At 40.7% G+C, this 15,153-nt stretch overlaps 1 protein-coding gene across 1 annotated transcript in view; it reads right to left on the bottom strand.

Moving 5' to 3' along the window:
• Positions 1-15,153, bottom strand: part of CHRNA5 (cholinergic receptor nicotinic alpha 5 subunit) — a 45,678-nt gene that overhangs the window by 30,236 nt on the left and 289 nt on the right. The gene's annotated exons all lie outside the window — the stretch shown is intronic.

The raw sequence follows: 15,153 nt of genomic DNA, 5'->3' as shown, positions 1-15,153 counted from the left end.
CCGCAGCCCAGGGCCTGCACACTCGGATGCTGGCATGCACCCTCTCACTTTCTCCTCCACCTCCCTGGTCTTTTCCTCCTCTCAGCAAGGGAATTACTTTCTCCTATCGAGGAGCAGCTTTGTTCTGATGAGTAGGGAAAGGGTTAACAGTATGCAGGAATAGATAGGGTAGGGGGGTGCTGGCTGCAGCTGTGGGAAGCTGCAGGGCAGCAGGTTTTGGGGGGAGAAACCCTGCAGACCTGCCTGTACCGGGTGCCATGAACAGTATCACAAACTGTCATCTAATTCCTGATACGGTCCCAATAAAAAGGGACAAAAATCCTTGGTGTCAACCCAGGGGGGACCCCTGTCATTCTCAGGGCTTTGTGCTATTGCTCTGCCACTTTGCTCACTCTCTGCTGTCCCGAGATTCATTCCTTGACCCCAAGGACAAGGATCAGCGTCTCTCCCGTCCTCCTGTAATGCTGCCGTATGTAACGTGTGCCAAGTCCCCTCTGTTCCCCACTGTGAACCAAGTTTTAGAAACGCCAAAAAAAAAAAAAAGCAAAAATTAACTCTTTGTCTCTGTTTGCTGTCACATCCTGCCTTGTCTCAAATGTGAGCACAACTACTGCCTTACTTGAGCAGGTCTGGAGAAGGGCCAAAGCATAAAACAAACAAACAAAGACAGGAACAACATAAAAGGGGCATTAATATTTCAAAAATACTATCTGGTCCCACGGATTTCCTCAAAACTAAAAAACACATTTTGCCCAAGTACCCAGCTCACCTACTCAAGAGACAGCTGATCAGTGAGTGATGCTACTTCCAACATTCGAAGTCAGAAAAATTGCTTTGTCAGGATCATGAAGAAACGTCTCTCTCGAGTCCCCCAAGTTTAAGAACTGGTGTGTACACTCTCCCCTGGTGAACTGGGGAAAAGCAGAGGCGTGCACACAGTGTCTCTGCCTTCAGCAGCTGACAACTTGGGGCCTGTGATCTGACCTTATTTTCAGTTCCTTATTGTCTCCAACACTGGGTCAAAGTCAGGCACCAGCGTGCTGTTTCCAGCAGCTGTTCCCTGCGAAGGACGGTGCGTGGACCGGCGTCCGGTGCAACCACTTACTCGTGCACGGCGCCCTTCCCAGCTGCGCACAGAGCTGCTCTCAGCATCTTCCAGTCTACACCAGAGATCACAAGCAGTCCTAACTAAAATCAAAATCTCTTATTCTAGGAGTTCTTACTGATAAAAGTAAAATGCTGTCAGGCACACCTCCTTCATGTATCGTGAACAAGCCACAAGGTAGTTCATGCTCTACATAAGTGGTTTTGTCTAATCAAAAAGCGAAAAACTAGCACACACACGTGACAGTAATAGCTCGCCCCCATGGCATGCTACCAATATGATATCCAACATGTCAACTAATAGAGGGATTCTGTCATTAGTCACTTCTGCTTTCTTTTCAAGCAAAGTAACTTGGTGCCTGGGTTTATGAACTTTTTACCTACAGCAGGCCTTATTTGTACTTTGAATGATGTCTCTGGGATACTGGTCTCTTCTCTGACTTTAGTAACAAAATTCATCAACTTTATACTATGAAGTGTTATAGTATATTTATTTATTCAAGAAAAGAATCGGTTCACCAGAGAGGTCACTGTCTTTCACAAATGTCACAAATGCTTTCTGGGCTGCCAATATTTGACAAAGTTTCACAATAAAATAACCCTGGGGTACTCGGGAATGGATTACTGATATGGTTAGATCTGATTTTCAGGGGCGCCTAGGTGGCTCAGCTGGTTGAGCATCCAGCTCAGTTGATGGCAGTGGGTGTTTTATTCATCATAGCCCCAACACCTGACAACATACTGGCACATAATAGGTGTTCAGTGTGTTGAATATATGAATGAATGAGTCAGCACCGTCTGACAATTCCTATTTCTCTCTAATGATTCAGCAACAGTTACACAGCTACACAAACTTGTTCTTAAGGACTGAGTCCCTAGATGTAGCTTCTTGAAGTTAAAGACCCCACAGTCACAGTTTTACCTAAGACTTCCCCAGCGGCCCAACAAAGATGATCTTCCTGTGGACCACTCTAGGCAGTAGCAGAAGGAAGCAGTTTTCTGTGCATTGAGCACTCCCGACACAGTGCAATGACAGTTCAATTAGAAGCTTTCCTCAAATCTCTATGCTGTAAAGCTAATAATTATAATAATTAGAAAATCAGAGGCACCTGGGTGGCTCAGTCAGTTGAATGTCTGACTCTTGATTTCAGCTCATGTCATGATTTCACAGTTCATGGATTCAAGCCCCAAGTCAGGCTCTGCACTGTCAGCCCGGAGCCTGCTTGGGAATCACTCTCTCTCCCTCCTCCTCTCTGCCCCTCCCCTGCTCTCTCCCTCTATCTCAAGATAAACAAACTTAAAAAAAAAAAAAAAAAGGAAATCAATCTACCTAAAGCTCATAAGTCACACATCTCAGAAAAACAAAGGGAACCAAGCAGTGAAGCACACTAAAAATAGGAGAACAACAACAACAAAATGAATGGAGCGACTCTTCCAAACTAAAGTACAACTAGTAAGGGAAAAACTAAATCGAATACCTAAAAAGTACAAATATAGATAACGTAACAGTCTCAAGGATTTAAATTTAGATTTTACAAATTCAGTTTTAATTCTGAATATCATTACTCCAGTATCGTCTCAAGTTGGAGGAATTAGGAGAATGTCTTACCAAAAAAATTTCACTTTCAAGTTATCTAATGTGAAACCACAGACATTTTCCCAAAAAATGTAACGTTGCTCCTTAATTTTTAGTAGGATGAATAGGAAAGGACACAGAACTGCAAAGCTGAAAGCCTTAGTCTGAACACTTGGCATTAATTATCTGTTAACCTCCATATGCCACAATTTTCTAAAATAAGGATATCTGTTGGCAAAATGTCAATAATTGTTAAAAGTGTATGTAGGGGCACCTGGGAGGCTGTCAGATGAGTGTCCAATTCTTGGTTTCAGCTCAGGTCATGATCTCGCGGTTCATGAATCCGAGCCCCGTGCTGGGCTCCATGCTGATGGCATGGAGCCTGCTTAGGATTCTCTCTCTTTTCCTCTTCCTCTCATCTGCCCCTACCCTGCTTGCATGCTTGCTCTCTCTCTCTCCCTTTCTCTCTCTCAAAATAAATAAACAAACTTAAAAAAAAAAATATATATATATAGCAAAAACTCTTCAATCCATTATTCTTGAATATTTTTGTGTATATTTCAGCTTTTCCATTATAAAGCATTAATAAAAAGAATACCTTCTGCTTTGCTGCCTCACTGTCAGGCAGATAAAGTGAAATAATGTACATTATTTTACAAAGTCAGGCAGTAGCTACAGTAGTTTAAAATGTTTTTAAGTGGTATGTGGCTCGCTCAATTGGAAAAGCGTGCAACTCTTGATCTTGGAGTCACAAGTTCAAGCCCCATATTGGTATGGAGATTACTTAAAAAATAAAAATAAATTAAATAAAATGCTTTTTTAAGTCTTCTCCATTAAATTCAGTATGCAGCTAAAAAGATATCTAAGGCTAAGGATTAAAAACTTTTTTTAAGTTTATTTATTTATTTTGAGAGAGTGTAAGCTTGAGCGGGGGGGGGGATGAACTCACGAACCGCAAGATTGTGACCTGTGCCAAAATCAAGAGTTGGACACTTAACTGACTGAGCCACCCAGGTGCCCCTAGATACCTAAGAGTTTTTAAAACCAATTCTAGAAAGGTAATACACAATATGTCCTTAACTGGCATTCTTTGATGAGGAAACGTGATTTTCTTATCAAAAAGTGTTAGAAAAAGTGAATGAGGGCATTCTACAGCTACATTTGAATTTGTCAATCTGCAGCTAAAGATAAATTAGCAGACAATATTTGCTATAATTTTAAGTTTCTCCATAAATTCTTAAATCTTCAGCATCTGACTATAATAGAGCCTAATGTGGAATATCTAGTTAAATTCCTTCATTCACGTGGCTGCTTAATGTGCCAGCCTCTGTGCTAGGTGCTAACGGTAAAGCAGAATACTCTAGTGCCCGCTTCCTGCGGTACAAATTTGCATATTTATTTTTCATTGATAATAACTATAAAGCTTCATGGTGTGCAGAGAATTCCTCACAGCGTAAACGGCACCCCCTGATGCTGTAGGATCCACAATCTGCATATTAGAATATGGCTGTAGAGCTGCAGTCTGACACAGGATTTTGTAACTCGGTACCACTAGCATTTGGAGCCGGATAATTCTTCGTTATGGGGGGCTGTCCTCTGCACTACAGGAAGTTTGGCAGCAGCTCTGGCTTCTACCCACTACACACCCCTCCCCACAATGTGACAACCAGAAATGCCTCCAGACAATGCCAAATGTTGGATGAATGGGGAAGGGGTGTTGCAAAAGTATCCCAGCTGAGAATCACTAGTCAAACATAAGTAGCAGAGGTAGAAATAGGAACCAGGTTCATTTTTGTTTTTTCTCAAAATAATACTTTAATTACAAAAGTAACACACGATCATTCTCGAGATACACAGCAGAAGCACGGAACCAGCAGGAGTTCTCGTCCTCCTCCCCATCTCCCCTCTCCCACGGGTAATCATTGTTAAGTCCGATGTGTACACATTTAAATAATTTTTTTAATGTTTATTTTTGGGGGTGGGGGAGAAACAGCATGAGTAGGGAAGAGGCAAAGAGAGAAGGAGACACAGAATCCAAAACAGGTTCCAGGATATGAGTTGTCAGCACAGAGCCTGATGTGGGGATTGAACTCACAAACCTAGAGACCATGACCTGAGCGAAAGTCAGACACCCAACCGAGTGAGCCATGCAGGCACCCCATGTATACACATTTTTAAAAAATGTTTTTAACATTTATTTCTTTTTGAGAGAGACAGATCATGATCAGGCAGAGAGAGAGGAACACACAGAATCAGAAGCAGGCTCCAGGCCCTGAGCTGCCAGCACAGAGCCCAAGGCAGGGCTCAAACCCACGAACTGTGAGATCATGACCTGAGACGAAGTCAGATGCCCAACCGACTGAGCCACCCAGTCGCCCCTGTATACACATTTTTAAATACACAAACACACATGCAAAGAGCAAATGTTTTCCTCTTTTTAAGTTCTGTGACTTGCTCTTTTCACCCAATACTGTACATCAGTATAAACCTCTTCTCCACTCTTCCCTCATAAGCTGCAGAGCAGAGAGTCATGAGTATGCCATAATTTAGTTAAGCTTTCGCCACTGATGGGCATCTATGTAGTCTTCAATGTTTGGTTATTTCTAATGATGCTACAATGGGAAAAATGCTGTGTGAGCATCCTTGGGCAGCTATTTTTCCACACTTACACAAGGATTTCCATGGCATTGACTTCTTAGAGGCAGAACTGCTAAGTCAGGGGAACACACATTCCAACTTCTGCAGAGTGCTGCCAAGAGTGCTTCCCTTTCTTCTTCACAGGCTGCCACGAGAATGAACTATGATAATGCCCCAAAGAGGCTTACAGAAGGGACGTACATGGATTTATACATCCGCAGCTCATGGTTAAGGCATTGCCAGGGCAGTTAATCCACTTCTCCAAGCCTCCATGTATCATTCAACTTAACAAAAAGTGACTTGTGTTCCTTTAAAAACAAAAAGAAAAAACAAAACAAAAAAAAAACCCCTCTTTGCAGCAGTCCTAGGAGGGTTATTTTAAGCAACAGTAAGATAAAGCAGTGAACATAATCAATCATTTTGTAAGTGAGAAGAAATGTGTCCTATAGCCAACATTCTCAACGTGACAAGTAAGTATGCTTACCAATCACTATTTTCAGGATTACAGATGAAATGCAGAGGATTTTTTTCACTCCAGGAGTTTCATTACATTTTCTATTGATTCTTATAACAGAATTATAGGATAAAGTTTCTCTGTAACTGGTAAGCTTTAATAAGCCTAATTTAACATATTTCCCTGACTCTCAGAAAACCTGCAGTAAGAAAACAACCTTAGACGGTGTTAAATTTAGGTCCAGTCAATAGTTCTCAAGGAGAGAACACACTTTCACACAAAAAAGAAAGTTTGACCATCATCAGATCAGGTAAACGTAGAGTTCACTGTCTTAATTTGATACCATAAACCTCTCAACAGGCAGGGATGTATATTATGAGCTAGTGTGTTTAAAATATTGTAAATTATGGCATCTGGTGGTATAGGAGCTGCCTCAGTTTGCTACAGTCCAGAAAGCCTTGGTAAGATTCTTGTAAATCTCCTCCTCAGAGTTTTCTAATTGTGAATCAACATCGAGGGTTAGAAGGAAACAGGGAAAAGTGAAGGCAGCTGCTATTTGTTAGGATGGAGGAATAGCGCTTGTTTTCTTGGTTTCCATTGGCCTTATGTTGTTTGGACTATATATAGTTCCCTCTAAACTCACTATTTCCATAATTATTGTCATTAGATCCTCTTGAAAATTCACTCAATTGATATGAATGGAAAGCTAGCTACTCGGTGTGGAACTCTGACCAGAAGCATCCATATCCCCTGAGCGTTCGTTAAGATGGAGAATCTCGGGCCTGCCTCCAACCTAAGGAAACAGCATCTGCATTATCATTTTGTTTTTCTTTAGGTTTTTATTTAAATTCTAGTTACTTAATAGAGTGTAATATTGGTTTCAGGAGTAGAATTTAGTGATTCATCACTTCCATACAACACCCAGTGCTCCCATCGCAACAAGCGCCCTCCCCTGCCCATCCCCTGCCCATCCCCCACCCATCTCCCTCCCTCAACCCTCAGTTTGTTCTCTATCATTAGTCTCTTATGGTTTGCCAACCTCTCTATTTTTAGTTCCTTCCCCTATGTTCACCTGTTTTGTTTCCTAAATTCCACGAGTGAAATTATAATTTGTCTTCCTCTAACTTATTTCACTTAGTATGATACACTCTAGTTCCATCCATTTCATTGCAAATGGCAAGCTTTCACTTACACACACACACACACACACACACACACACATCACATCACATCTTTATCCATTCATCAGTCAGTGGACACAGGGATTCTAGTGCACATTATTTGGGAAGCCATAGTCTACAAGACTAACAGCAGTGATTCTCAAAGGACAGGGGAAGGGTGAACAATTTTGTCCCTCAAGGCACATTTAACTATATCTGGAGACATTTTTTGGTGGGTGCTACAGGCATCTGGTGGATAGAGGCCAGAAATGCCACCTAACAATTTACAATGCACAGGACTGTCTCTCTTAACAGAGAGACCCTGACTTAGAGAAAAAAAAAAGTTTTTCCCAATTCCATATATACACTGTTGACTGTAAAAATAAAAAGAAATAAAAATAATACCAAGAGTTTATACTGTGAGGTTCCAGTTCAAGATAGTGATATAGGAAGATCCTGTACTCACCTCCACCCACAGACACACTGAGTCTACAGCTAGATACAGGACAATTTTTTCCTAAATAAACCTAAAGGCTAGGGCTGGCTGAGGAGAAGAAAACCACATTCAAGCAGGCAGGACAAGCTGGGAGACAATCTTGCCATAAACCCCAACTCTGCAAAGCAAACCATAACTGGGTTCCATGCTGAGCATGGAGCCTACTTAAGATTCTCTCTCTCTGTCTCTCTCCCCCACCTGCCCCTCTCTCCCCTGCTTATGCTCTCTCTCTAAAATAAAAAATAAAAATGATAATAATAAATTACAAGTTTTTCAAAAACCAGCTAGAGAAAGATGAACAAAGCCCAATAATGAAGCTTAGAGAAGAAATAAATGAAATAGAGGCTAACATATAAAGATCAATGAAACTAAGAATGATTCTCTGTAAGATAAACAAAACTGACAAACCTTTAAAAAATTTTTTTTAATTTTTTTAATGTTTTATTTATTTTTGAGAAAGAGAGCGAGAGCGAGAGCGAGAGCGAGAGCGAGAGCGAGAGCGAGAGCGAGAGCGAGAGCGAGAGCGAGAGCGAGAGCGAGAGCGAGAGCGCGCATGAGCAGGGGAGAGTCAGAGAGAGAGAGACATACAGAATCTGAAGTAAGGCTCCAGGCTCTGAGCTAGCTGTCAGCACAGAGCCCGATGAGGGCTCGAACTCACAAACCGTGATATCATGACCTGAGCCGAAGCTGGCCGCTCAACCAACTGAGCTACCCAGGTGCCCCAAAACTGACAAACCTTTAACTAGACTCACCAAGAAAAAAAGGGGACCCAAATAAATAAAATCAGAATGAAACAAGAGATGTTACAAATGATACCAAAGAAATACAAAGGATCACAAAAGACTATTGTGAACAGTTATATGCCAACAAATTGGACAATCTAGAGTAGATAAATTTCTAGAAACATACAATTTACCAAGACTAAATCACGATGAAATAGAAAATCTGAGCTGACTGATAACTAGTAAGGAGATTGAATCAGTAATTAGAAACTTCCCAAAGAAGAAAAATCCAGAACCAGATGGCTTCACTGGTGAATTCTACCAAACATTCAAAGAATAATTAATACCAACTGTTCTCAAAACTCTTCCAAAAAAAAAAAATTGAAGAGAAAGAAGCACTTTCAAATTCATTCTATGAGGCCAGCATTACCCTGATACCAGAACCATACAAGGATGCCATAGAAAAGAAAATCACAGGCCAATAATCCTAATAAACATAGATGTAATAATCCTTAACAAAATATATGAGCAAAGTGAATCACTAACACATTAAAAGGATCACTCAACATGATCAAGTGGAATTTATTCCCTGGGTGCAAGGATAACTTAATAGTCTTTTTTTATGCTTTTATTTTTGGGAGACAGAGCATGAGCAGGGAAGGGTCAGAGAGAGAGGGAGACACAGAATCTGAAGCAGCTCCAGGCTCTGAGCTAGCCGTCAGCACAGAGCCCAACGTGGGGCTCAAAGCCACGAACCACGAGGTCATGACCTGAGCCAAAGTTGGACACTTAACAGACTGAGCTACCCAGGCGCCCTAAAGACAATTTAAAATCCACAAACCAGCGGCACCTGGGTGGCTCAGTCAGTTAAGACCGGCTCTTGATTTCAGTTCAGGTCATAATCCAGTGTTTTTTGAGATTGAGCCCCCATCAGGCTCTGCGCTGATGACGAGGAGTCTGCATAGGATTCTCTCTCTGCCTCTCCCCTGCTCATGCTGTCTCACTCAACATAAATAAACCGTTTTTAAAAATCCACAATCCAGTAGGGGCAACTGGGTGGCTCAGTTGGTTGAGCATACGACTTCAACTCAGGTCATGATGTCACTGTTCATGAGTTTGAGCCCCTCATCAGGCTCTGCACTCTTGGTGCAGAGCCTGCTTGGGATTCTCACTCTCTCCTCTCTCTCTGATCCCCCCAGCTCTTTCTCTCTCAAAATAAATAAACTTTAAAAAACCCACAATCTAGTCAATGTGATATACCACATTAACAAAATGAAGGATAAAAATCATATGATCATCTGAATAGATACAGAAAAGCACTTAACAAAATTCAATATCCATTCATGATAAAAACTCACAAAAAGTGGACACTGAGGAAATCTACCTCAACATCATAAAAGCCATGTATGACAAGCCCAAAACTAACACCAAACTCAGTAACAAAAAGCTGAAAACTTTTCCTAAGGTCAGGAACAAGTCAAAAATGCCCACTCTCACCACTTTTATTCAATATAGTATTGTAAGTCCTAGCCAGAGCAATAAAGCAAGAATAAGAAATAATACACATCTAGGTCGCTCAGTCAGTTAAGCACTAGACTTTAGCTCAGGTCATGATCTCATGGTTTATGAGTTCAAGCCCCACATTGTGTGAGTTTGAGCCTGGCATCAGGTAAGGACAAGCCCTAATTTAGGTGAGCCCCACTTCTCTCTCTCCCTCTCTCTCTGCCCCTCACTCATTTGCATCCTCTCTCTCTCTCTCTCAAAAAAAAAAATCCACATTGGAAGAAAAAGAAAACTGTCACTATTTGCAGATGACATGATGTTATATATAAAGACTCCACCAAAAAAACTGTTAAAATAAAGATTTAAAAACAGATTTAGTTAAGCTGCAGGATACAAAATCAACACCAAAAAATGGGTTACATTTTTACATATTAGCAGTAAACTATCAAAAAGAGAAATTTTTTTAAAAAGTCCCATTTACAGTTGCATCAAAAAGAATAAAATACTCAGGAATAAATTTAACCAAGGAGATGAAACATCCACATATTGAAAACTACAAGACCTTAAAACAATTGAAGACAACAGAAATAAATGGAAAGATTTTCCATGTTCATGGATTAGAAGAACATTGTCAAAATGTCCATACTACCTGAAACAATCTGCAGATTCAACACAATCCCTATCAAAATTCTAATGGCATTTTTCAAAGAAATAAAACAAACAATTCTAAAAACCATAAAAAACCCTGAATAGCCAAAGCAGTCTTGAGAAAGAAGAACAAAGCTGGAGGCATCGTGTTCCCATGTTTCAAACTATATTACGACTCTCTAGTAATTAAAACAGTATGGAATTCGTATAAAAACAGACACATGGATAAATGGAACAGAATAAAGAGTTCAAAAATAAACCCACGCTTACATGGTCAATTAAATTATGACAAAGGAGCCAAGAATATACAAGGAATATAGTCTAATAAATGGCTTTGGTAAGGGATACCTAGCTGTCTCAGTCTGTTGAGCGTCAACTCTTGATATCTGCTCAGGTCATGATCCCAGGTTCTTGGGATCCAGCCCCATGTCAGGTTCTTTGCTGAGAGCATAGAATCTGCTTAAGATTCTCTTTCTCCCTCTCTCTCTCTTCCCCTCTCCCATATTTGCACTCATGTGTGCACTCTCTGTCTCAAAATAAACAAACATCTAAAAATAGATAAATAAATGGTGCTGGGAAAACTGGACAGCTAGATGCAAAAGAGTGAAACTGGACCATTTTCTTATACCATGCACAAAAATTAACTCAAAATGGTTAACTTGAATGTAAAAACTGAAAACCACAGGGTGCCTGGTTTGCTCAGCTGGTTGGGTGTCCGACTGCAACTCAGGTCATGATCTCACAGTTTGAGAGTTCGAGTCCCATGTAGTGCTCTGTGCTGGCAGTCAGAGCCTGTGTCTCCCTCTCTCTCTCTGCTGCCCCGTCTCTGCTTGTGCTCTGTCTCTCAAAAATAAACAAACATTTTTAAAAAAATCTGAAACCACAAAACTCCTAAAAGAAAATGTTGGTGGTAAGCTCCTGACATAGGTCTTGGTGATAATTTTCTGAATCTGACACCAAAAGCAAAAGCAACGTAAGCAAAAATAAATACGTTGGACTACATGAGACTCAACAGCTTGTGGACAGCAAATGGAACCACACATGCATAGAGAAAAATATGAATAGACAAATAACAAATTATTAACCGTTACTAGCTGGCCCTTGCAGGTACTGGTGTGTGAGGGCATACTTTCCAATTTTTTTTTTTTTTTTGCATTAAACATGTAAACTCCTGCTAGAAGAAGAACACTCTTTCAAAAGTGAAAAAGAGAAGCGGTAATGGTGTGGACGTAGCGATGGAGAACTAGAATACCCACAGTTCAGGCTCCACCATGTACGAAAGTGAGGAGGAGCAGCAGCATTTGAGAGGGCTACAGAGGAATCGTCTCACTGAGGTGAGCCTGGCTGCTGAGACCTAGGGGTAAAGAGAATGTTCTGTAGAGAACTGACCACACTTTCCTTGGAGACTGTTATGCCTGGCATGTTTCTATTAAAGCGTCTATCACACTTTGGTGCAAATATCTGTTTATATAACTGTCACAACATATTAGATTACACTCCTCAAATAAGTCCACGCTGTCCTTTTTGTCAGAATTCAAATATTCATATTTAATCCCTATTTTTACTGGTAAAAGGCTTTATTTTATAATTCTACTTAGAAAAGAGTGTAAGTTTTCTGAATTTAATACAGGAGAGATAAGATCATGCTTCCCTAAAATGAAAAGTTTAAATTAAAATTTTAGTTAGAGAGCAGATAACAACCATTAAAATAACCTCTTCCATCCTACTGTCATTATAAAATTATACTTCTCCTATTCTGGAGAGCAAACTTCTAAGCAAACAAGTTATAAGTTTTTTTTTTTTCAAAAACTATTCCAGTATTTACCAACTCACATTGTCAAGATACGCTTATTTAATATTAAACTTAGAATTATATCTAAAAAGAAATTAATTTCAATTCTTAAGGGAGAAGAATAATACTATTAGAAGAAAAATATTCTGCACTAAAATTACTATACTAAAAACTCATATCCTAATTACAAAAAATTACCTGCTGGATCTAATTTGTAGATTCTAAATTGAAAAAACCCTATTCTGACAAATGACACTGAAAACCTTTCAAAGCTCCACTGACAGGCTACATTATTAAACTCAGCTACATCAGGAAATGCACAGACAGCCTACCTTCCAGGTGTTCACAGTCTAGCTCATAGAGCATATTAAGTATTTGCAAGGAAACAAAAATTTTTTTAAATTTCAAATAATATGAAAAGTTTGCCTAATGACCTGAGTCTCCTAGACACTCTTTTGGAGGTAATCACAAAAGTAGAGATGACGGCCACCATGTGTATTTCTGTTAGCTTCTGAAAATATTAGTGACAGTAACTACAGATAAGAAAACAAATCTTTCATAGCTCTCATTTTCTACTAGTTATTTTAGTTCCCTTTTGATGACAGAACTCAGTGACCATATACACTAAAAATAAAGTTTCAACTATTTAAAATGTCACACAGCTAAGAAATGTAACTAGTGATTATTTTCAATAAATCACTGTCCCAATCATGGTCAGGTCAGTTTAAAAGGCTTGTATTATCTCAATTATTCATTTTTTAGAGTTTTTTATTTTTAGTAATCTCTACTCCTAAAATGTGGGGCTCAAACTCATGACCCTGAGATCAAGAGTTGCTCCTCTGACTGAGCCAGCCAGGTGCCCCACTAATTATTCTTTAATATACACAAAATTACCTCTTGAGCCACTTTCAAACTCTGCAGTCTTCCATAACCCATGTAAGTATGGTTGCTGGCCGACAAGGCATTTTTCTCCCCTGAGGACTGGCTCACATAAAACCATAAGAAAGACTGACCATTAAAACTCTAAGATAAATATAAAAACAACAAAATGTAATTATAAAAGTAATTATGGCTGAAAGGACATAAACATCTACTACCACCCTCTCATTTTAAAGAGGAAGAAATAAAAAACAGCATGGTCAAGCTATATGCCCAAGGAAACAGCAAATTAGTGGCAGGTCTCCAGATAGTACTTTCTGCCTCTCTACATTCAAAGGCAGGTACACACAAATCCTATCACCATTTAGGGGCAAGGGTGCAATTCCGTCATCCATTTAATATCACTTTGTTCTATAAATGATCGCTTACTAAGAGCACACAGAATCCTGGAATGTCAGAACTGGTGCAGGGAGCCATTAACAATCCCTCATTTTGCACACGAGTAAACTAATACCCAAAGAGAGATTACGGCCCCATTTGTTCATCCATAAGCATTTATGGGACTCCTACAATAAACCAGCTCTTAGAGATACAAAGATAAACACGGTAACATCCCAGTTCTCACTCTTAACTATAGAGAACAAACTGATGGTTACCAGAGGGAGGTGGGGGGACAGGTGAAATAGGTGAAGGGTGAAGGGTATGCTTATGATGAGCACCGAGTAATGTACACAGTTCTTAAATCACTATATTGTACATCTGAAACTACTACAGTGTGGTACGTTAACTACTTTCGAATTAAAATTGAAAAAGAAAGATCCAAGTTCTTAAGGAGCTCATGTGCGACAAAGGGAAAAGAAAACATAAAGGTAATACAGCCTGAAAGCTGTTTTAAGACGGATATTTGCTAAGTAGAGTGGGGGAATAAAGGAGGCCTTAATCAGCCCTGATTGTCTGAATATAACACTGAACACCATGCAGGAACACACAGCTACTGACACTATCTAATGCTTGGCTACAATGTTCTGTAGTAAAATAGATAAGGGGCCCCTGGGTGGCTCAGTGGGTCAGCTCAGGTCATGATCTCCCGATTCCTGATTCCTGAGTTCCAGCCCCAGGTGGGGCTGGGTGCTGACAGCTCAGAGCCTGGAGCTGCTTCGGATTCTGTGTCTCCCCCTCTCTGCGCCCCCCCCCCACATGTGCTCTCTTCTCAAGAATAAACAAACATTTTTTAAAAACTTAAACACTTTCACCAAAAGATGCCGGGAACTACCACTTTCCAGAACTGTCAGACACAGCACCTGGCATTTCACACATATTACTTAATTCTGAAGAGGACTCAGAGGTAAGCGATATTCCCATTTTTGCAAAGCAAGCAACCAAAACGAACTTGCCCAAGATAATACACCAGAGTCATAATTTGAACCCAGTTTGGTCTGGCTCCAAAACTCACATTCCTTTCTTTCTGTTAAACGAGAACACTCTTAGCACAGGATTTTCTGTATTTTTTTTAACTGTTTAGTTATTTATTTTGAGAGCGAGCGTGTGCCAGCAGCGGAGGGGCTGAGAGACAGAGAATGCCAAGCCGTCCGCAGTCGGCCCGGGCCCAGGGCGGGCGGAGCCTACAAACGTGACACGTGACCTGATCGGAACCCCAGAGCCCGACGCCTCGCCGCCGAGCCACCCGGGCGCCCCCGCCCAGGGCTTTTCTTTCGGAGTTTGCCACCTCCACGTTCCTTCTCTTCAGTCTAGGTAAGCAATACGTCCTGCAGTAAATGATTCTAATCTTCAAGATTAGTACTTCCTAGAATCAGAAACCATTGTTTAAAAAGCTTAAGACCAGAAAAGGTTCTTCCTACACCCAAATAATGTCCCCGCCAAAAAAACCTACCTCATAAAAACTGAAATACTGATGTGACTGTCGGCTACCATCACCTCACAGGTACTCCATAAATGGTCCTGTTTTTCTTCAAGGTACTAAGAGGACTTTGAAATTTTCTAAAACACTTGGAATTTGAAGAAGTACTAAGTATTTTCTTTTGTTGTTCCTACTCCCGTCCAAAACGTCTTAACACGCAGAAGCCGGACGAGCCGGCTCCTCGGAGCGGAGTCGGGCTGCAGGGGGGAGGCAGCCCGCGGCGGGGGCCCGGCCGCCCCGCCTTCCGCGAGCCGCACCGGCCGG

Source organism: Suricata suricatta, chromosome 9, assembly GCF_006229205.1.
Source record: "Suricata suricatta isolate VVHF042 chromosome 9, meerkat_22Aug2017_6uvM2_HiC, whole genome shotgun sequence".
Taxonomy (NCBI): Eukaryota; Metazoa; Chordata; class Mammalia; order Carnivora; family Herpestidae; genus Suricata; species Suricata suricatta.
Note: the sequence above shows the minus strand (reverse complement) of the source record. Positions and strands in the feature narration are given on the sequence as shown.